Source organism: Ambystoma mexicanum, chromosome 10 (assembly GCF_040938575.1).
Source record: "Ambystoma mexicanum isolate Mex_15411 chromosome 10, UKY_AmexF1_1, whole genome shotgun sequence".
Taxonomy (NCBI): Eukaryota; Metazoa; Chordata; class Amphibia; order Caudata; family Ambystomatidae; genus Ambystoma; species Ambystoma mexicanum.
Window position 1 is genome coordinate 705,980,190 of NC_090932.1, and position 24,581 is coordinate 706,004,770.

The window sequence follows — 24,581 nt, forward strand, 5'->3', positions numbered from 1 at the left end:
CAGGGACGTCTCACACGACCCAACAATTGTGGACTATGCTCTTGTTGCCAATGGAGATTTTGAGCATACACCTGCTTGGCAGGAGATGTTTGGAATTAGGTGCTTCCAGGTCCATTTCCCATTTGTCTATCAGTTTGAAGGTGGGAATGGCTGGATCTTTTGGGAGTTGGCGAAACATGGCTTCGCTGATGAAGCTCTTACCGTTGTTCACACATACTCGAGCGAGAACAGAGTCCTTCCCATCATTTAACTGAACAGGGATGAACAACTGCTCTCCAATTTGCTGAATCTCAGCCAGGCTCTGAGCTGATTTCACCTCTTTCTGGACTATAGGAGTGGGAGTTTCTGATTGTGGATTAGTATAGAATTTCAGAGTGTTTCCTTCCAGCGTGGAATACCACTTTAGACTGGAAGGAAGGTTGATTTTCAGAAATAGAGAGGACCCCCCATCACCAGTCTCTTGTCCTACTGCTATTACTGTCACGTCTGGAATTTGGCTATTCTGGAAGTGAAATTCTACTTGGTCAGATTTTTGTTCAACCATGTGGCATGTGCCGTTTAAACTAACATGGTTGACACTCTGTTTTAATTTTATTGGTCGGCTAGTCTGGGTCCAGAGGACCTTGTTTACGCAATCTATTAGGGGTGACAACCTTCTCAGGAGGTCATTCCCTAGTAAACAAGGGGTGCCCTCTGGGGTCACAACTATGACCGGGTGTTTCAGCTTGTGTCGCCCAATTTTAATGTCCAAGTCTGCAGTCCCCTCAACGGGAATTTCCTTCCCGTCAAAGTTCTGCAGTTGTCCAGGAAGAGAGGTGAGAGGAATTTGGTAATCCTCTCCCCTTCCTGCATTCAGTTCATCAAAGGCCCTTCTGGACAGAAGGGTAGCTTGAGATCCAGTGTCCACCAGTGCCGAGATTGTACCCTGCCCCTGTACTTGTACCGGGGCATAATATCTTCCCTCTTTCTCCTCAAGGGGGCACAGATAATGTACATTTTTGGACAACTGGTGGGCTAACTTTCTGGTTTTGGACATCGCGAGAGAAGAGATTTGGGCAGAATTCTGTGGAGAGTCTTGGGAATCTGAAAGAAAAAGTTGGCAACTGGAGATCAGAGCCATTGTGGGTTCCCCTGGTTCCGGTTCTGGGCTGCCCCCCCCTTTTTGGAGGCAGTCCCCAGGATGGGTTTGAACCAGGGGATTTTCTTGCTGTTGGTTCTGGGATGAGATGGTGGGCGGCGGTAGCTCAGTCTCCACATCTCCCCAGTCTGGATTTGCATCCCTAGGGACCCATTTTTCTTTGGGAGGAGTTCCCCCCTCTCTGAAGGAGAAGATCCTTTTCCCAGGATCCTCTGAGGATCCCTCTCCCTCAAATTGGAAGATCTGTACCTCCTCCTCAAACTGAGTCTGTTTGGGTCTTTTGTTTCTCCTACCCCCCCTCTGCTCCTTAGGAGGCAGACTTTCAGGGGCAAGAGATTTCGTTTCCGGTTCCTGGGTTTCCAGGGGCTGTTTACAAGTGAGGAAGGAAGCTTCCTCCAAGGCTTTACACCCCCCTTCCCTTTGTGCCTCCTCCCTGGGAACCGGTGAGTTATCGGGGTGCTGCCCCCGTCATTGTTCTGGAGCACCAGGTCCAGAGTTGGGTGCGTTCTGCGCCGGCACGCCCATCTGAGGGTTCTGCTGAGCCCTCAGTATGTGACCCAGGTCCCGCGCCATGTTTTGAACCTGGCGCTCTAACTGGGAAACCCGCTCAGGCTGATACGGGGCCCTGTTTTCTCCCCTTGGCTGATCCCGGGAAGGGTAGCTGTCCCTCCTCTGGTAATACCCCGGGTTGGGAAGATTTGGGTACCCCTCCACCCTTGGCCTCCCCTCTCCCGGATTCAGTGGTCTGGGCTCAGGGAATTGGGGAAAGAAGGATGGATGGTTTTGGGGCTGAAAGTCGGGTGGATATCTGGGGAAAAAGTTCTGCCCAGGGTTTGGTAAATTTCTGCCCTCCTGTGGGAAGTTTGGAGGGAAGTTCCCTGGGTTAGGTGCTTGGCTGGATCCCCCCCCTTGGGCTGGAGGAGTCCACACATAACCCAGGATGGGTCGATTTCCCTTGTAACGTGGACTTACATAATCAGGAGAGCGAGGGACCCCATTTGTGGGGCTGCCTCCCTGGCTCCCTGTCTGTGACTGGCCCGAAGACCTTCTGGGCCTAGCATTATTAGGTGCAGGTAGGTTTTTAGGCCCCCCTATCTCCAAATCCAAAACGGGGGTAACCTTTACCTCTGCCACCTTGGCAGCAGCAGGGGTGCTGTTGGCTTTGGGGTTTTTCTGGGCATTGCTTTTATTTTCTATGGGCTTCTGCACCTCATAGATCCGGGTAGCCTGTTCAATGACCCAGTCTAAAGATCTTTTCTCATGAAAATCTCTCACGAGCTGGGTCATTATATATTTGGGCAAGGCATGGAAAAATGTATTGACAAACTCTCTACTATCTGTGCGCACCCTTCTGGTGGTTTGCGCAAAAGCACGCTTTAACTCCTGCACAAATTCTCGTGGGGCCTGATCCTCCCCACATTGCAAATTGTAGGCCGCCTTGCGAGCCTCTTGAGGAATTCTGTGAACAGAAAAATGTTTCAGGATGGCCGCCTTATATGTGGACCATCTTAAATGATTTTGGTCCTCCAGCCCCGCAAAGAAACTGGAGTATTCCGGGGAGAATGTCCACTTTACATATTGAATACAGCTTTGGCTGTCCTTCAAATGGAAAGTCTCCATCATTTGTTCAAACAACTCTAAGTGCTCCCAAACAGAATACTTAGCGTTCTTATGGTAAGGCGTGATGACGCTCCTGATCGCCTTAATCTGCCTTAAGGGGTCCTTAAGCAAGGCCCTTTTTGCCTTATTGGCCTTTTTTGGTTCGGGTAACCCTTGTCCATTCTTCCTCGGACTCAGAGGCACTGCTCCCAGAGGTTCCCGTCTGTTCTTCCAGGTTTTCCCGGATTCTGCGAGCCTGGGAATGGCTGGCAGAATGTGGGGACCTGGTCTCCTGTGTCCTGCGCAGTTCAGAGGAGTCTTCAGATTCCTCCTTGCTGCCAGGATTTGATGGGTACCCCCTCCACTGACCTAACTGGGCAGAGGTTTTCAGGATGCCCTTAATGGGCCTACTCTCCTGGGGTTCCCCATTGAACTGTACTGTACTTGGGTGCCCATACCCGGATGCCCACCCCTCCATTCCTGAGTGGTACTGGCATATGAGCCCCATACTCTTAGCTGGATAGTGATCTGCCATCCCTGCGGCCCTGTGCTCATGTGCGCCAGGGGACATGGGGGTGGTAGAGTCCAGGGACTGGGGGAGATGAAGGCCCCTGGTGTTAGGGCTCCTGCGGTTATGGTCAGGAATCTCTCTTTCCCAGCGGACCTCATCTCTATCCGCCCCTGCTCCCTGTTGCAATGCAAGAGCCTGCATTTGTGCTTTCAGTTCCCCTGTTAAGGCCTTACTCGACTCTATCAGTTTCTCCTGCATCGCTACCTGTTGCTGGAGCCTATCATTGTGTTGACAGAGGGCCTCATTCTCCCTCTGTGCTTCCTGGTTGGTCCTGGAGAACTGGGCCAGTCTTTGCTGCAGGAGGTTTACCTCCTGGGCAATGTCCCTATTGGCCTGCTCCTTTCTTGCTAGAGCATCTTCCACCCTTCTGGTGTGCTCTACCAAGTTCTGGTTTTCTTTTTGGAGATCACCCAGCCCCTGGTGGGCCAGGTGATTTTCTTCCATTTTTCTTTTTAAATGGCAGACTTCCTGGCCTAAGGCGTCTCTTTCCTGACTAAGAGCCTGCATTTGTGCCGCCAGGTCGTCCCTTTGCCTTTGGAAGGCACCAGCTTTCTGGCGCTCCTGATCAAACTCTGCCTGGGTATCCAGGTCTTTCAAAATCAGCTTGTTGCTCTCTACCTTCACTCTATCTAGATGACTTTGCAGGGTGGCTACCTGCTCCGTGCATGCCCTGTTAAAGTCTAATTGTTGCTCCAGCTTTTTCTGGCTCTGCAGTAAGGAGTCCAAACTGTCTTGGTGCTCCTTCTGCAGGGCCAGAAATCTGGTATCCTGGTCAGCCTTTTCCTGTTGCATTATATCCATATCCTCCTTCATTTTAGTGATGTACAGTCTGCTGTCATTTTCTGACTCCTGGCTCCTCTGCAGCCTCTGCTCAGAAGAGACCAGGTCAGATTGGACCTTCTGTAATGCCAGCAGTTGCCTACTCGCCAGATCTTGGCCTTCAGCACATTTGTCCTGCACGGCTCCCATATGTAAATATAAATACGCCGCTACCCTGGCAATCTTATTGTGTTCATCTTTGGCTTTAGGAGCCATATATAGTTCACTCAGGGCCACATGTAAGGGACCCTGATCTCTATATATATCTGACCCTGTTTCAGTGACCTGTTGTGTGATGGCCTGCAACCACGCATCCTGGCCCTGTTCGGTCCATTCACCTCTCACAAATAGCTTATGCAAGAGGTGCTCTCTGGCCATTTTCATGTCTACTAAGGTCGTCATTCTAGAGATTGGTCTCTGTCCTGACTTACAGAAGTTTGTATTTTATTTTTGCAGAACAGAACTTTTCTTGGAGTGTCCCTTTTGAGGAATGCTTCACAGCGTAATGCAGCGTGGTGATCCGACCGGATGTATGTATCCCGTCAGTTAGCACACTGTATTAAGCTGCACAAGTGGTAAATCTAACCCAACGTCTCGGCTCGAGCCCCCAATTTGTAAGAGGATTCAATTCAACACTACAGCTAAGTCAACGCCTAGTCTATAATACTGAATGAAAACCCTTATTGATATATCTTTAGGTCCAGTTCATGCGTTCTGGATGACTACCCCTATATAACACCCCTCTCTTGGAATCCCCCTGACCCCACTGAGCCAAGAAGTAGTTCTGTTTTGCAAGTTAAAAGGGTTTATTTGATAACTTAAACAATAGATATATATATGACACTTTATAATAAATTAATAATTGAATAGCTCACTTAATCTGATATGATAAAGATCAACAACGGAGAATCTGGCACTAGCACACTTCTTATAATCACTAATGAGTTGACATGAAATGGATAAGGTATCACACTGGTAAATAGGAACAAAAGTATAATGTGGTAGAGGATGCTTTATGTAAGCTCAGGTGGATGCAATATTCAATGAATGCAGTACAGAAAATACTCAATATGATTTCAACCAAACAATGTAATCACTTTTCTCTGGCAATCCCCTCCCCCCCTTGATGCAAGGTAAGGAAATGGAAGGAAAACACACAGTTCTCAGAAATGCAATCAAATGTGATTCCGTTCACCCCAGCAAGCTTAGACTACAGAAGTTTGAAAACACAGATAGGAGTTTTGAAAACACAGGCCCAAATGCTTTGATATGGGCTAGCAATGGATGAGAAATATGCTGGAAATGCTTTTTAATTCCCTTTCAGAGGTTCAGGGTGAGTGGTATCTAGTTAATATTAGTCCAGGCTCACACTAGCAATGATGCAGGGATAGTTAGCAGGTTAAACGAATTTCTGGCAAATGGAAAGCAAACAGCAGCAGTTTTTACATGTGAAGAAATTGCAAATCGCGGTAAAATTCGCGGATGCGTGTTCCGCGATTGCGGTAAAACTATAAGGGATAGCACAAACGGTTGCAGAGATATGAGCTATTTTGTGAAGGTCGTTTTTCAGATTTGAAATTTTAAAGTTCAAAAAGACAAGTGCAGCTTGCGACTAGAAAATGACAAGTGACAGTTAGGAGGCAGTTCTACTTAGGTTAAATAGATTGAATTATATTATTTTAACTAAGAGATTGGTTCTGCACAGTTTTCTAGGTACTCACACTATATTCTTGAGTGAAATGGGCCTCGCCATGGATCTGGTCAGGGTTTTAAACTGGGCTCGGGTCTCTCTCTGGGCACAGCACTGCTTTCTCTCTGGGTACAGCACTGCTTTCTCCCTCTGGTCTGGTCTCTAGTTCTGGATAGATTGAAGTCTTTGAAGTCTGGATCTCTGGATGTTGTATGGAGGTAAGTATGGATTTCTGGATGTTGTATGGTCCGGCAGAGTGCGTTGCAGCAAATGGAGTTGAAGGTCTCTATCTGTCCTGTCTGTCTGCTTTTATGTGTTTAGAATGTGGGTGTGTTCTAGCATCACTGACCCTACCTCTCTCTCAGCTTCTAATTGGTCAAACTTCCATTTATCATTTGATTGGGGGAGCTAGGTTGGGTCAGAGTGATGTCATTTTACAGCCTGCAGAAAGTCCACTCCTCCTGTCAACTTACACACAAATCTAGATTTGAAACAAATACATATTTGCAGAGGTACATATTGTTTTAAAATCATATGCACCCATCATGCGTTACAGGAGGTATCCCCTGTTCAAACTCTGCTCTTCCTGGGAGCTTGCATTCAGAACTGGCACATATTTCACTTTTTAACTGATTTTGCAATTTCTGACATGGACCCAACTTTACATACATGTGTGCAGGGAGTAGGGACATTAACTGATGAAGTTTCAGATTTTTAACATGCATACATTTAGAGTTATATCCACTTTTCCGCTGACACCCCCCTGAACATGCCACCGGGTCGAAAAACCTCTTAAAATGTGGGCAGAAAAATCACAAGAATTATGGTATCATTTATAAAATTTTCACATGTCCGCTCTATGAGTTATTCATCTTTTTAAAGTTATGTTCTGGCTCCAAAGGGGTGTGGTTTCCCAGGTCACATGGTATAGAAACCAGTCTTTCCAGTTTCTGCCAAGCCAGCTTGCTCTCACAGGCAGTGCTCCTCCCAGCTCCTGCCAAGAGGAAGCTACAATTTACGACTGCGGTAATAAAAACCTTTGCCTGAGTGAAGAGGGCTTTGTTCACTCTCTTGCAGAGCACAGATAATTCAATTATCAGATAGATGGCATATCCTTAGTGTGGGCAGCAAAAGGAAGGTTGGCCTGGGAACACAGTTGTGACTCAAATTTCACTCCTGATGGGGGTAGTGGCCAGGCAGAATTAAGTTCCTTAAGCCAGACTTTCAGCTACTGTCATGTTATTTGTTGCTTTTTAAATTAACTTGCAATTTTACACATGCAGCTAGAATGCTGATTCTAAGTGCAAAACTATGACATTTAAACAATTGCAACCTATGTGACACTCAAAAGTAGGTCACTCAGTCAATTTAAACATTTAGATTTTTTTTTTTTTAGTGTCTTTCAATCCAGTGCAACTTAAACTGCTGAAATCCACAGCGCAGCCAGTCTTGTTATAAACCTTGTCTTATGATCTTCATTTCCCAGATTTTGTAGGCACACAAAACTCCATTCTGCCAAATGTCTGCTGGTGTTCAGTGAATATTTTGCACATATTGCAATGTTTGAAATAGGCACTTTGGCTTGCCTTCAGAGAAACACAGGGTGGTTTTAAACTGCCGGCTTTTGGATAGTGGTGAGTACTGGTACTGCACCCATTTTTGGGATTTAAGAAAATGAATTCCCAACAATTCTAGGTTGCATTTGGCAATCAGCATTGCCATTCCCAATGGTTTCAGACTACTGTGCGGGTAGTCCAATGGTGGTTTTAGGCAGTGTCCTTCTGTGCCCATAACATCGGCAAAAATGAGTGGCAGCCTATTCTTCATGCATTTCCCTGTGCATTTTCTGGGAAGCTCTGGCCATCATGAGTTTTCCATGTCAGTACTGCACAGTTTTGAGGTATGGCTCGGGTGCATGGGTAAATACATCCCACAAGCCCCCCTCTTGCGATGGCCATTCGGTTTCACTGATGGGACTCGCAAGATCTGGGATGTTTCCTCATCTTCTTCCAATAGATGGCACAGTTCAGCATCTTTTTCTCCATCCGGTACTGATCGATCAGTTCTCCTCGCCGGTCCTGATGGGAATATTGGGCGGTCCACTGGGCCCATTGGATCTTCGTTCCCGGTCTCCGTATCATCCTCCTTGGCCCGTCTCCCGGTTTTCTTTCTCCTAGGACGACAAAGGAAGAGCGGCAATACCTACTCATAGACGTCTTTCCACCACTGTTGAGATAGTGGGGCGGCATATGCATTTCATCATAACGAAACATTACATTCTTATTTTGAAAAAAAAACAGTATAACTCAGAGACAATTTCATGCAAATCACAATATTTTAGAGACTAGATGTGGTATGTTTTATGATTGGAACAGAATTAGTCTGAGACAGTACCCGCTAGGATTCCAGAGGATTCCTCCAGTTGTTGCAGAGTGTGCCTGGGATGGCAACATTTCAACTGGTTTATGTGGACCCACTTGTCTTCCCCCTCTGCCGAACCGCCTTTGGGGATGCGGATCTTGTAGGCCACAGGGGAGATCTTATCGACGATCTCAAAGGGTCCTTTCCATGTAGGCAAAAATTTGCGCTGCTTGGCCTGGTTCCTTTGGAAGTTGTATAGATAGACCCGGTCCCCCACCTGATATTCCTTCCTGGAAGTTTTCAGGTCATAGTGGGTCTTCATGCTATCAGCTGATCTTTCTAGATTCCGCTGAGCATAAGCAAAAGCATGTTGGAGGTGTTTCCTTAAATTCTCTACATACTCATGAGTAGTGGAGGCATTTATCAGTGTCTGCTCTTGGGTCCTGTAGAGCAAATGCTGAGGAAGCACCATCTTGCGCCCAGTCATCAACTCAAATGGTGACATTTTGGTTGCAGATGAAGGGGTAGATCTGATAGCCATTAGGACCAGAGGTAATCGGATATCCCAACTTGGCCCAGAATCTGCCACAAACTTCTTTAATATGCTCACAATTGTCCGGTTATATCTCTCTACTGCCCCAGAAGAAGCTGGTCTATAAGCAATATGCAGCTTTCTCTTGACCCCCAGTATCTCCCACATCTTTGTCATTACTTCACTGGTGAAGTGGCTACCTCTGTCTGACTCAATCCTTTGAGGTAGACCAAAACGGGAAAAGATGTGGGTAATCATCAAGGCAGCTGCAGTTTCTGCCTTGCAATTTGGGGCTGGGAGAAATTCCACCCACTTGGTAAACAAGCATGTGACGGTCAACATGTACGTATTCCCCCTAGCCGAGCGAATCACAGGGCCTACAAAGTCGATTTGTAAATCTGACCATGGCAGTGTCATTCCCCTCTTTTGTAAAGGCGCCCGGTGTGTGAGGGATGTCGGCTGAAATTGTGCACACACAAGACAACCCTTCAAATATTGGTTGAGGTCCTGGCCCATGTGTGGCCAGTATGCAACCTCTCTTAAGATTTCCAATGTTGTGTGAAACCCCCTATGACCGGCGGTGGCCGCATCATGGGCGTGACTTAACATCAGGCTTCGGAATGAGGTAGGAACCACCCACTGATCGTGGCCAGCTTTGGATTTCCTTACCAGCAAACCGTCTTGGATTCGGAACATTTTTGGACATTTCATCAACACTCTTAGGTCCTCTTTCCCAATGTAATCGGTATCCGTCAGGGGAAAGTTCTCAGGGTCCTCAAGGTGCTGGTAAAATTTACCAATAATTGGATCCCCCTTCTGAGCGGTAATCAAATCAGCATCAGGGGTCTCCTTACTCCATTGTGCAATTGAAAGGTCATTGTGAGCATTTGTCTGGGACCTAGTGATAGCAGTGACCTGGATTTCCCCCAACAGGGACTCAATCTCTATTAGATCCCCTTGGATGGCCCCGGTTTTGGCCAGCTGATCAGCTAAGTCATTTCCAGTTTTGTCTGGTCCCTCTACTTTGGAATGACCCTTGATCTTTTTCCAATAGATGGTCATCCCATTCGATGTGACCAGATCATCAATGTTTTGGATCAACTTCCCATGTTTCAAGGGTTTGTTGTTAGCACATAACATGCCTCTGGTTTTCCAATTAACCAGGTGCTCCACGAACCCGTTCCGTACATAATCCGAATCTGTGATTATGACCAGTTCGTGGAGTTGATGTTGGACAGCAGTGAGGATGGCCTGATGCACAGCCATCAATTCTGCCACCTGACTACTTCGGGGACCAATTTTGTATCCAGCGGAGGGTTCTGGGGACTCATTCACCCATGCATTCCCTACGCCAGCCACCAGTTCTTTCTCCCCGTTGTTGTCAACATGGTAAGAGCATCCATCCACGTACACAGTGGGCATTCCCTCACACTTGTCTTCTTCAAAGACTTTGTGGGGGGAATTAAGGTATGCCTCCATGTTGTCCTTTATTTTTAGACTTTCGTCCTCGAGACAGTTTTCTCTGGCACAATCATGCAAGTCAGCCAGACCTTGCGCGAGGGGACTCTTCTTGTTTTGGCCATATCTGACCTCCACAGGAAAGCCTTGCATTGACAGAATCCAGGAAGTAATTCGGGAATTACTCACATTTCCGGCCCGGATTCTATCACTTTGGAGATATTGCAGAGGCTGGTGTGGAGTCTCCACTATGATGTGTTCCCCCTGGATAAACGGGCGGTAATTCTTCAATGCCCACACCGTTGCCAGGAGTGCCTTCTCACAATCGTTGAATTTCTCCTCCACAGAGGATAAAGTTTTGCTCGCATATGAGATTACTTTATTGACCTTGTCATGCTTTTGGTATAATACTGCCGTCAAGCACGTATTAGAGAACCCCGTCTCCAGGAAGAACTCCTTGTTTCTGACAGGGTAAGCTAGGCAGGGCGCTTGTGAGAGGCTTCTTTTGAGTTGTTTTACTGCTTCGGCTTGTTCTGGACCCCATTCCCACTTGACCCCCCCTTCAGGAGATGAATCAGGGGTCTGGTGATCTCTGCGTAGCCCTCAATGAACTTTCTGCTGTAATTAGTCAGTCCAAGGAGGCTCCTTAGTTCCCGCAGAGTTGTGGGGTCTTTCAGTTTCTGAAGTGCTTCCACTTTCTTTTCCTGGGGACAGAGGCCCTGAGGAGTAATCTCATGCCCCAAGAAATTAACACGGGTTCTACACCACTGTGCTTTCTGAAAGGAAAGTTTTGCTCCGGCGGCCCTCAACTGCGTCAGAACATAACGGATCTCCGCTATGTGTTCCTCCACAGATGAACTTTTGATGAGGACATCATCTACATAAGCCAGGTTACCCCTTGCACCCAAGTCGGGCATGGCCTTGTGTAGAAAAATGTTGAATTCATTGCCGGAGTTGAGGTATCCGAAGGGAGTCCGGGTCCATGTATACTGCTGGCCCCCAAAGGTAAAAGCCAGTTTGTATTGGTCCTCCCTGCTGACAGGCACGGTCCAGTATCCATTGGTCAGGTCGATTGCGGTGAATACCTGTGACCCCTGGATCTGGGCCAGCCCTTGGTCAATGTAGGGCAGTGGCCATCGGGAAGTATGGACCCGTTTGTTGAGCTCCCTGAGGTCGGCGCAGAGTCTCCACTGGCCGTTTGGCTTCAATATTCCCAGCACCGGATTATTGAAGGTGCTGTGGACGGGACGGATTATTCCCCGGGACTCAAGGTTCTTAATTATTTCGGTAAGGGACTCCATTGATGCGAGAGGCAAGCGATATTGCTTCACAAACACAGGAGTCATGCCAGGGTCCGTGGGGATTGTTGTTGTGTGGATGTCAGTGCGACCACAGTCATATGAGTCTACCGCAAAGAGATCTTGGAAATCCAAGAAAACTTGTTTCAACTTTTGCTTTTGTTCCAGAGTCACACAGGCATCAGCTAGATTGACTCTCTCTTCCACCATCTGCCTGAAGCCTGGAAAGACTTCTGGTTTGGCTATCTCCGCGGCCTCCTCCAGCTGGGTGGAGAAGTCCCTGGTCAGAGTGCTGATTTGGACCGGAGGCCTCAGGTGGGAAAGGCAGCCCTCATGGACCTGGAAAATCACCTCATCCCTCCTGAAATCACAAGTCACATCTTCCTTACCATAGGGGCAGGAAGTGTACACCAGGAAGTTCCCCCCATGCCGGGTAAAAATCCTGTCTGGTGTTGTATTGTCATCACTGTCACTGTCAAAACAGTCCTTGGGGATTGGTCCTAACAGTTCATTTACTAAGTCGATGGAAAAATGTCGGTCATCAACCGCCATTCCAATAATGGTGCCTGCGGCTAGAGTAATACTCTTTAAGTCGCTGTTATCCACCTCTATTGGAATGGTGTCATGTTCTATGTTGACTAATGGAGTTGGGTTTACCCCCAACCCTTGCTGTTGGAGAGAAGCATTTAGATGTATGTAAGCATCAGGGTTTTTCAACTCTTGTCCCCTTTTAACTTTCACTTCCAGGGAGAATTGTCGGGTCCTTTCTGGGATGGTGACTTCCTCTTTAACCTGAATTTCAACTGCATAAGGTAGCAATTGAGCTGACCTAAATGCTTTTTCTGGATCATCAAAGCCCATGGGATTATCCGCTAATCGGGACCAAGCTTTGAAGTTTATTAGGTCCAAACTAATGGCAAAGCGATTGAGAATGTCACTGCCTAAGTAAAAGGCGGCAGGGACGTCTCGCACGACCCAACAATTGTGGACTATGCTCTTGTTGCCAATGGAGATTTTGAGCATACACCTGCTTGGCAGGAGATGTTTGGAATTAGGTGCTTCCAGGTCCATTTCCCATTTGTCTATCAGTTTGAAGGTGGGAATGGCTGGATCTTTTGGGAGTTGGCGAAACATGGCTTCGCTGATGAAGCTCTTACCGTTGTTCACACATACTCGAGCGAGAACAGAGTCCTTCCCATCATTTAACTGAACAGGGATGAACAACTGCTCTCCAATTTGCTGAATCTCAGCCAGGCTCTGAGCTGATTTCACCTCTTTCTGGACTATAGGAGTGGGAGTTTCTGATTGTGGATTAGTATAGAATTTCAGAGTGTTTCCTTCCAGCGTGGAATACCACTTTAGACTGGAAGGAAGGTTGATTTTCAGAAATAGAGAGGACCCCCCATCACCAGTCTCTTGTCCTACTGCTATTACTGTCACGTCTGGAATTTGGCTATTCTGGAAGTGAAATTCTACTTGGTCAGATTTTTGTTCAACCATGTGGCATGTGCCGTTTAAACTAACATGGTTGACACTCTGTTTTAATTTTATTGGTCGGCTAGTCTGGGTCCAGAGGACCTTGTTTACGCAATCTATTAGGGGTGACAACCTTCTCAGGAGGTCATTCCCTAGTAAACAAGGGGTGCCCTCTGGGGTCACAACTATGACCGGGTGTTTCAGCTTGTGTCGCCCAATTTTAATGTCCAAGTCTGCAGTCCCCTCAACGGGAATTTCCTTCCCGCCAAAGTTCTGCAGTTGTCCAGGAAGAGAGGTGAGAGGAATTTGGTAATCCTCTCCCCTTCCTGCATTCAGTTCATCAAAGGCCCTTCTGGACAGAAGGGTAGCTTGAGATCCAGTGTCCACCAGTGCCGAGATTGTACCCTGCCCCTGTACTTGTACCGGGGCATAATATCTTCCCTCTTTCTCCTCAAGGGGGCACAGATAATGTACATTTTTGGACAACTGGTGGGCTAACTTTCTGGTTTTGGACATCGCGAGAGAAGAGATTTGGGCAGAATTCTGTGGAGAGTCTTGGGAATCTGAAAGAAAAAGTTGGCAACTGGAGATCAGAGCCATTGTGGGTTCCCCTGGTTCCGGTTCTGGGCTGCCCCCCCCTTTTTGGAGGCAGTCCCCAGGATGGGTTTGAACCAGGGGATTTTCTTGCTGTTGGTTCTGGGATGAGATGGTGGGCGGCGGTAGCTCAGTCTCCACATCTCCCCAGTCTGGATTTGCATCCCTAGGGACCCATTTTTCTTTGGGAGGAGTTCCCCCCTCTCTGAAGGAGAAGATCCTTTTCCCAGGATCCTCTGAGGATCCCTCTCCCTCAAATTGGAAGATCTGTACCTCCTCCTCAAACTGAGTCTGTTTGGGTCTTTTGTTTCTCCTACCCCCCCTCTGCTCCTTAGGAGGCAGACTTTCAGGGGCAAGAGATTTCGTTTCCGGTTCCTGGGTTTCCAGGGGCTGTTTACAAGTGAGGAAGGAAGCTTCCTCCAAGGCTTTACACCCCCCTTCCCTTTGTGCCTCCTCCCTGGGAACCGGTGAGTTATCGGGGTGCTGCCCCCGTCATTGTTCTGGAGCACCAGGTCCAGAGTTGGGTGCGTTCTGCGCCGGCACGCCCATCTGAGGGTTCTGCTGAGCCCTCAGTATGTGACCCAGGTCCCGCGCCATGTTTTGAACCTGGCGCTCTAACTGGGAAACCCGCTCAGGCTGATACGGGGCCCTGTTTTCTCCCCTGGGCTGATCCCGGGAAGGGTAGCTGTCCCTCCTCTGGTAATACCCCGGGTTGGGAAGATTTGGGTACCCCTCCACCCTTGGCCTCCCCTCTCCCGGATTCAGTGGTCTGGGCTCAGGGAATTGGGGAAAGAAGGATGGATGGTTTTGGGGCTGAAAGTCGGGTGGATATCTGGGGAAAAAGTTCTGCCCAGGGTTTGGTAAATTTCTGCCCTCCTGTGGGAAGTTTGGAGGGAAGTTCCCTGGGTTAGGTGCTTGGCTGGATCCCCCCCCTTGGGCTGGAGGAGTCCACACATAACCCAGGATGGGTCGATTTCCCTTGTAACGTGGACTTACATAATCAGGAGAGCGAGGGACCCCATTTGTGGGGCTGCCTCCCTGGCTCCCTGTCTGTGACTGGCCCGAAGACCTTCTGGGCCTAGCATTATTAGGTGCAGGTAGGTTTTTAGGCCCCCCTATCTCCAAATCCAAAACGGGGGTAACCTTTACCTCTGCCACCTTGGCAGCAGCAGGGGTGCTGTTGGCTTTGGGGTTTTTCTGGGCATTGCTTTTATTTTCTATGGGCTTCTGCACCTCATAGATCCGGGTAGCCTGTTCAATGACCCAGTCTAAAGATCTTTTCTCATGAAAATCTCTCACGAGCTGGGTCATTATATATTTGGGCAAGGCATGGAAAAATGTATTGACAAATTCTCTACTATCTGTGCGCACCCTTCTGGTGGTTTGCGCAAAAGCACGCTTTAACTCCTGCACAAATTCTCGTGGGGCCTGATCCTCCCCACATTGCAAATTGTAGGCCGCCTTGCGAGCCTCTTGAGGATTTCTGTGAACAGAAAAATGTTTCAGGATGGCCGCCTTATATGTGGACCATCTTAAATGATTTTGGTCCTCCAGCCCCGCAAAGAAACTGGAGTATTCCGGGGAGAATGTCCACTTTACATATTGAATACAGCTTTGGCTGTCCTTCAAATGGAAAGTCTCCATCATTTGTTCAAACAACTCTAAGTGCTCCCAAACAGAATACTTAGCGTTCTTATGGTAAGGCGTGATGACGCTCCTGATCGCCTTAATCTGCCTTAAGGGGTCCTTAAGCAAGGCCCTTTTTGCCTTATTGGCCTTTTTGGTTCGGGTAACCCTTGTCCATTCTTCCTCGGACTCAGAGGCACTGCTCCCAGAGGTTCCCGTCTGTTCTTCCAGGTTTTCCCGGATTCTGCGAGCCTGGGAATGGCTGGCAGAATGTGGGGACCTGGTCTCCTGTGTCCTGCGCAGTTCAGAGGAGTCTTCAGATTCCTCCTTGCTGCCAGGATTTGATGGGTACCCCCTCCACTGACCTAACTGGGCAGAGGTTTTCAGGATGCCCTTAATGGGCCTACTCTCCTGGGGTTCCCCATTGAACTGTACTGTACTTGGGTGCCCATACCCGGATGCCCACCCCTCCATTCCTGAGTGGTACTGGCCTATGAGCCCCATACTCTTAGCTGGATAGTGATCTGCCATCCCTGCGGCCCTGTGCTCATGTGCGCCAGGGGACATGGGGGTGGTAGAGTCCAGGGACTGGGGGAGATGAAGGCCCCTGGTGTTAGGGCTCCTGCGGTTATGGTCAGGAATCTCTCTTTCCCAGCGGACCTCATCTCTATCCGCCCCTGCTCCCTGTTGCAATGCAAGAGCCTGCATTTGTGCTTTCAGTTCCCCTGTTAAGGCCTTACTCGACTCTATCAGTTTCTCCTGCATCGCTACCTGTTGCTGGAGCCTATCATTGTGTTGACAGAGGGCCTCATTCTCCCTCTGTGCTTCCTGGTTGGTCCTGGAGAACTGGGCCAGTCTTTGCTGCAGGAGGTTTACCTCCTGGGCAATGTCCCTATTGGCCTGCTCCTTTCTTGCTAGAGCATCTTCCACCCTTCTGGTGTGCTCTACCAAGTTCTGGTTTTCTTTTTGGAGATCACCCAGCCCCTGGTGGGCCAGGTGATTTTCTTCCATTTTTCTTTTTAAATGGCAGACTTCCTGGCCTAAGGCGTCTCTTTCCTGACTAAGAGCCTGCATTTGTGCCGCCAGGTCGTCCCTTTGCCTTTGGAAGGCACCAGCTTTCTGGCGCTCCTGATCAAACTCTGCCTGGGTATCCAGGTCTTTCAAAATCAGCTTGTTGCTCTCTACCTTCACTCTATCTAGATGACTTTGCAGGGTGGCTACCTGCTCCGTGCATGCCCTGTTAAAGTCTAATTGTTGCTCCAGCTTTTTCTGGCTCTGCAGTAAGGAGTCCAAACTGTCTTGGTGCTCCTTCTGCAGGGCCAGAAATCTGGTATCCTGGTCAGCCTTTTCCTGTTGCATTATATCCATATCCTCCTTCATTTTAGTGATGTACAGTCTGCTGTCATTTTCTGACTCCTGGCTCCTCTGCAGCCTCTGCTCAGAAGAGACCAGGTCAGATTGGACCTTCTGTAATGCCAGCAGTTGCCTACTCGCCAGATCTTGGCCTTCAGCACATTTGTCCTGCACGGCTCCCATATGTAAATATAAATACGCCGCTACCCTGGCAATCTTATTGTGTTCATCTTTGGCTTTAGGAGCCATATATAGTTCACTCAGGGCCACATGTAAGGGACCCTGATCTCTATATATATCTGACCCTGTTTCAGTGACCTGTTGTGTGATGGCCTGCAACCACGCATCCTGGCCCTGTTCGGTCCATTCACCTCTCACAAATAGCTTATGCAAGAGGTGCTCTCTGGCCATTTTCATGTCTACTAAGGTCGTCATTCTAGAGATTGGTCTCTGTCCTGATTTACAGAAGTTTGTATTTTATTTTTGCAGAACAGAACTTTTCTTGGAGTGTCCCTTTTGAGGAATGCTTCACAGCGTAATGCAGCGTGGTGATCCGACCGGATGTATGTATCCCGTCAGTTAGCACACTGTATTAAGCTGCACAAGTGGTAAATCTAACCCAACGTCTCGGCTCGAGCCCCCAATTTGTAAGAGGATTCAATTCAACACTACAGCTAAGTCAACGCCTAGTCTATAATACTGAATGAAAACCCTTATTGATATATCTTTAGGTCCAGTTCATGCGTTCTGGATGACTACCCCTATATAACACCCCTCTCTTGGAATCCCCCTGACCCCACTGAGCCAAGAAGTAGTTCTGTTTTGCAAGTTAAAAGGGTTTATTTGATAACTTAAACAATAGATATATATATGACACTTTATAATAAATTAATAATTGAATAGCTCACTTAATCTGATATGATAAAGATCAACAACGGAGAATCTGGCACTAGCACACTTCTTATAATCACTAATGAGTTGACATGAAATGGATAAGGTATCACACTGGTAAATAGGAACAAAAGTATAATGTGGTAGAGGATGCTTTATGTAAGCTCAGGTGGATGCAATATTCAATGAATGCAGTACAGAAAATACTCAATATGATTTCAACCAAACAATGTAATCACTTTTCTCTGGCAATCCCCTCCCCCCCTTGATGCAAGGTAAGGAAATGGAAGGAAAACACACAGTTCTCAGAAATGCAATCAAATGTGATTCCGTTCACCCCAGCAAGCTTAGACTACAGAAGTTTGAAAACACAGATAGGAGTTTTGAAAACACAGGCCCAAATGCTTTGATATGGGCTAGCAATGGATGAGAAATATGCTGGAAATGCTTTTTAATTCCCTTTCAGAGGTTCAGGGTGAGTGGTATCTAGTTAATATTAGTCCAGGCTCACACTAGCAATGATGCAGGGATAGTTAGCAGGTTAAACGAATTTCTGGCAAATGGAAAGCAAACAGCAGCAGTTTTTACATGTGAAGAAATTGCAAATCGCGGTAAAATTCGCGGATGCGTGTTCCGCGATTGCGGTAAAACTATAAGGGATAGGAATGCGGTTCTAGGTTCATAGGAAAGCCACGATTCTAAGCTTTCAGATAAAAGTTATTGCAAGTCTCTAGCACAAACGGTTGCAGAGATATGAGCTATTTTGTGAAGGTCGTTTTTCAGATTTGAAATTTTAAAGTTCAAAAAGACAAGTGCAGCTTGCGACTAGAAAATGACAAGTGACAGTTAGGAGGCAGTTCTACTTAGGTTAAATAGATTGAATTATATTATTTTAACTAAGAGATTGGTTCTGCACAGTTTTCTAGGTACTCACACTATATTCTTGAGTGAAATGGGCCTCGCCATGGATCTGGTCAGGGTTTTAAACTGGGCTCGGGTCTCTCTCTGGGCACAGCACTGCTTTCTCTCTGGGTACAGCACTGCTTTCTCCCTCTGGTCTGGTCTCTAGTTCTGGATAGATTGAAGTCTTTGAAGTCTGGATCTCTGGATGTTGTATGGAGGTAAGTATGGATTTCTGGATGTTGTATGGTCCGGCAGAGTGCGTTGCAGCAAATGGAGTTGAAGGTCTCTATCTGTCCTGTCTGTCTGCTTTTATGTGTTTAGAATGTGGGTGTGTTCTAGCATCACTGACCCTACCTCTCTCTCAGCTTCTAATTGGTCAAACTTCCATTTATCATTTGATTGGGGGAGCTAGGTTGGGTCAGAGTGATGTCATTTTACAGCCTGCAGAAAGTCCACTCCTCCTGTCAACTTACACACAAATCTAGATTTGAAACAAATACATATTTGCAGAGGTACATATTGTTTTAAAATCATATGCACCCATCATGCGTTACAGGAGGTATCCCCTGTTCAAACTCTGCTCTTCCTGGGAGCTTGCATTCAGAACTGGCACATATTTCACTTTTTAACTGATTTTGCAATTTCTGACATGGACCCAACTTTACATACATGTGTGCAGGGAGTAGGGACATTAACTGATGAAGTTTCAGATTTTTAACATGCATACATTTAGAGTTATATCCACTTTTCCGCTGACACCCCCCTGAACATGCCACCGGGTCGAAAAACCTCTTAAAATGTGGGCAGAAAAATCACAAGAATTATGGTATCATTTATAAAATTTTCACATGTCCGCTCTATGAGTTATTCATCTTTTTAAAGTTATGTTCTGGCTCCAAAGGGGTGTGGTTTCCCAGGTCACATGGTATAGAAACCAGTCTTTCCAGTTTCTGCCAAGCCAGCTTGCTCTCACAGGCAGTGCTCCTCCCAGCTCCTGCCAAGAGGAAGCTACAATTTACGACTGCGGTAATAAAAACCTTTGCCTGAGTGAAGAGGGCTTTGTTCACTCTCTTGCAGAGCACAGATAATTCAATTATCAGATAGATGGCATATCCTTAGTGTGGGCAGCAAAAGGAAGGTTGGCCTGGGAACACAGTTGTGACTCAAATTTCACTCCTGATGGGGGTAGTGGCCAGGCAGAATTAAGTTCCTTAAGCCAGACTTTCAGCTACTGTCATGTTATTTGTTGCTTTTTAAATTAACTTGCAATTTTACACATGCAGCTAGAATGCTGATTCTAAGTGCAAAACTATGACATTTAAACAATTGCAACCTATGTGACACTCAAAAGTAGGTCACTCAGTCAATTTAAACATTTAGATTTTTTTTTTTTTAGTGTCTTTCAATCCAGTGCAACTTAAACTGCTGAAATCCACAGCGCAGCCAGTCTTGTTATAAACCTTGTCTTATGATCTTCATTTCCCAGATTTTGTAGGCACACAAAACTCCATTCTGCCAAATGTCTGCTGGTGTTCAGTGAATATTTTGCACATATTGCAATGTTTGAAATAGGCACTTTGGCTTGCCTTCAGAGAAACACAGGGTGGTTTTAAACTGCCGGCTTTTGGATAGTGGTGAGTACTGGTACTGCACCCATTTTTGGGATTTAAGAAAATGAATTCCCAACAATTCTAGGTTGCATTTGGCAATCAGCATTGCCATTCCCAATGGTTTCAGACTACTGTGCGGGTAGTCCAATGGTGGTTTTAGGCAGTGTCCTTCTGTGCCCATAACATCGGCAAAAATGAGTGGCAGCCTATTCTTCATGAATTTCCCTGTGCATTTTCTGGGAAGCTCTGGCCATCATGAGTTTTCCATGTCAGTACTGCACAGTTTTGAGGTATGGCTCGGGTGCATGGGTAAATACATCCCACAAGCCCCCCTCTTGCGATGGCCATTCGGTTTCACTGATGGGACTCGCAAGATCTGGGATGTTTCCTCATCTTCTTCCAATAGATGGCACAGTTCAGCATCTTTTTCTCCATCCGGTACTGATCGATCAGTTCTCCTCGCCGGTCCTGATGGGAATATTGGGCGGTCCACTGGGCCCATTGGATCTTCGTTCCCGGTCTCCGTATCATCCTCCTTGGCCCGTCTCCCGGTTTTCTTTCTCCTAGGACGACAAAGGAAGAGCGGCAATACCTACTCATAGACGTCTTTCCACCACTGTTGAGATAGTGGGGCGGCATATGCATTTCATCATAACGAAACATTACATTCTTATTTTGAAAAAAAAACAGTATAACTCAGAGACAATTTCATGCAAATCACAATATTTTAGAGACTAGATGTGGTATGTTTTATGATTGGAACAGAATTAGTCTGAGACAGTACCCGCTAGGATTCCAGAGGATTCCTCCAGTTGTTGCAGAGTGTGCCTGGGATGGCAACATTTCAACTGGTTTATGTGGACCCACTTGTCTTCCCCCTCTGCCGAACCGCCTTTGGGGATGCGGATCTTGTAGGCCACAGGGGAGATCTTATCGACGATCTCAAAGGGTCCTTTCCATGTAGGCAAAAATTTGCGCTGCTTGGCCTGGTTCCTTTGGAAGTTGTATAGATAGACCCGGTCCCCCACCTGATATTCCTTCCTGGAAGTTTTCAGGTCATAGTGGGTCTTCATGCTATCAGCTGATCTTTCTAGATTCCGCTGAGCATAAGCAAAAGCATGTTGGAGGTGTTTCCTTAAATTCTCTACATACTCATGAGTAGTGGAGGCATTTATCAGTGTCTGCTCTTGGGTCCTGTAGAGCAAATGCTGAGGAAGCACCATCTTGCGCCCAGTCATCAACTCAAATGGTGACATTTTGGTTGCAGATGAAGGGGTAGATCTGATAGCCATTAGGACCAGAGGTAATCGGATATCCCAACTTGGCCCAGAATCTGCCACAAACTTCTTTAATATGCTCACAATTGTCCGGTTATATCTCTCTACTGCCCCAGAAGAAGCTGGTCTATAAGCAATATGCAGCTTTCTCTTGACCCCCAGTATCTCCCACATCTTTGTCATTACTTCACTGGTGAAGTGGCTACCTCTGTCTGACTCAATCCTTTGAGGTAGACCAAAACGGGAAAAGATGTGGTTAATCATCAAGGCAGCTGCAGTTTCTGCCTTGCAATTTGGGGCTGGGAGAAATTCCACCCACTTGGTAAACAAGCATGTGACGGTCAACATGTACGTATTCCCCCTAGCCGAGCGAATCACAGGGCCTACAAAGTCGATTTGTAAATCTGACCATGGCAGTGTCATTCCCCTCTTTTGTAAAGGCGCCCGGTGTGTGAGGGATGTCGGCTGAAATTGTGCACACACAAGACAACCCTTCAAATATTGGTTGAGGTCCTGGCCCATGTGTGGCCAGTATGCAACCTCTCTTAAGATTTCCAATGTTGTGTGAAACCCCCTATGACCGGCGGTGGCCGCATCATGGGCGTGACTTAACATCAGGCTTCGGAATGAGGTAGGAACCACCCACTGATCGTGGCCAGCTTTGGATTTCCTTACCAGCAAACCGTCTTGGATTCGGAACATTTTTGGACATTTCATCAACACTCTTAGGTCCTCTTTCCCAATGTAATCGGTATCCGTCAGGGGAAAGTTCTCAGGGTCCTCAAGGTGCTGGTAAAATTTACCAATAATTGGATCCCCCTTCTGAGCGGTAATCAAATCAGCATCAGGGGTCTCCTTACTCCATTGTGCAATTGAAAGGTCATTGTGAGCATTTGTCTGGGACCTAGTGATAGCAGTGACCTGGATTTCCCCCAACAGGGACTCAATCTCTATTAGATCCCCTTGGATGGCCCCGGTTTTGGCCAGCTGATCAGCTAAGTCATTTCCAGTTTTGTCTGGTCCCTCTACTTTGGAATGACCCTTGATCTTTTTCCAATAGATGGTCATCCCATTCGATGTGACCAGATCATCAATGTTTTGGATCAACTTCCCATGTTTCAAGGGTTTGTTGTTAGCACATAACATGCCTCTGGTTTTCCAATTAACCAGGTGCTCCACGAACCCGTTCCGTACATAATCCGAATCTGTGATTATGACCAGTTCGTGGAGTTGATGTTGGACAGCAGTGAGGATGGCCTGATGCACAGCCATCAATTCTGCCACCTGACTACTTCGGGGACCAATTTTGTATCCAGCGGAGGGTTCTGGGGACTCATTCACCCATGCATTCCCTACGCCAGCCACCAGTTCTTTCTCCCCGTTGTTGTCAACATGGTAAGAGCATCCATCCACGTACACAGTGGGCATTCCCTCACACTTGTCTTCTTCAAAGACTTTGTGGGGGGAATTAAGGTATGCCTCCATGTTGTCCTTTATTTTTAGACTTTCGTCCTCGAGACAGTTTTCTCTGGCACAATCATGCAAGTCAGCCAGACCTTGCGCGAGGGGACTCTTCTTGTTTTGGCCATATCTGACCTCCACAGGAAAGCCTTGCATTGACAGAATCCAGGAAGTAATTCGGGAATTACTCACATTTCCGGCCCGGATTCTATCACTTTGGAGATATTGCAGAGGCTGGTGTGGAGTCTCCACTATGATGTGTTCCCCCTGGATAAACGGGCGGTAATTCTTCAATGCCCACACCGTTGCCAGGAGTGCCTTCTCACAATCGTTGAATTTCTCCTCCACAGAGGATAAAGTTTTGCTCGCATATGAGATTACTTTATTGACCTTGTCATGCTTTTGGTATAATACTGCCGTCAAGCACGTATTAGAGAACCCCGTCTCCAGGAAGAACTCCTTGTTTCTGACAGGGTAAGCTAGGCAGGGCGCTTGTGAGAGGCTTCTTTTGAGTTGTTTTACTGCTTCGGCTTGTTCTGGACCCCATTCCCACTTGACCCCCCCTTCAGGAGATGAATCAGGGGTCTGGTGATCTCTGCGTAGCCCTCAATGAACTTTCTGCTGTAATTAGTCAGTCCAAGGAGGCTCCTTAGTTCCCGCAGAGTTGTGGGGTCTTTCAGTTTCTGAAGTGCTTCCACTTTCTTTTCCTGGGGACAGAGGCCCTGAGGAGTAATCTCATGCCCCAAGAAATTAACACGGGTTCTACACCACTGTGCTTTCTGAAAGGAAAGTTTTGCTCCGGCGGCCCTCAACTGCGTCAGAACATAACGGATCTCCGCTATGTGTTCCTCCACAGATGAACTTTTGATGAGGACATCATCTACATAAGCCAGGTTACCCCTTGCACCCAAGTCGGGCATGGCCTTGTGTAGAAAAATGTTGAATTCATTGCCGGAGTTGAGGTATCCGAAGGGAGTCCGGGTCCATGTATACTGCTGGCCCCCAAAGGTAAAAGCCAGTTTGTATTGGTCCTCCCTGCTGACAGGCACGGTCCAGTATCCATTGGTCAGGTCGATTGCGGTGAATACCTGTGACCCCTGGATCTGGGCCAGCCCTTGGTCAATGTAGGGCAGTGGCCATCGGGAAGTATGGACCCGTTTGTTGAGCTCCCTGAGGTCGGCGCAGAGTCTCCACTGGCCGTTTGGCTTCAATATTCCCAGCACCGGATTATTGAAGGTGCTGTGGACGGGACGGATTATTCCCCGGGACTCAAGGTTCTTAATTATTTCGGTAAGGGACTCCATTGATGCGAGAGGCAAGCGATATTGCTTCACAAACACAGGAGTCATGCCAGGGTCCGTGGGGATTGTTGTTGTGTGGATGTCAGTGCGACCACAGTCATATGAGTCTACCGCAAAGAGATCTTGGAAATCCAAGAAAACTTGTTTCAACTTTTGCTTTTGTTCCAGAGTCACACAGGCATCAGCTAGATTGACTCTCTCTTCCACCATCTGCCTGAAGCCTGGAAAGACTTCTGGTTTGGCTATCTCCGCGGCCTCCTCCAGCTGGGTGGAGAAGTCCCTGGTCAGAGTGCTGATTTGGACCGGAGGCCTCAGGTGGGAAAGGCAGCCCTCATGGACCTGGAAAATCACCTCATCCCTCCTGAAATCACAAGTCACATCTTCCTTACCATAGGGGCAGGAAGTGTACACCAGGAAGTTCCCCCCATGCCGGGTAAAAATCCTGTCTGGTGTTGTATTGTCATCACTGTCACTGTCAAAACAGTCCTTGGGGATTGGTCCTAACAGTTCATTTACTAAGTCGATGGAAAAATGTCGGTCATCAACCGCCATTCCAATAATGGTGCCTGCGGCTAGAGTAATACTCTTTAAGTCGCTGTTATCCACCTCTATTGGAATGGTGT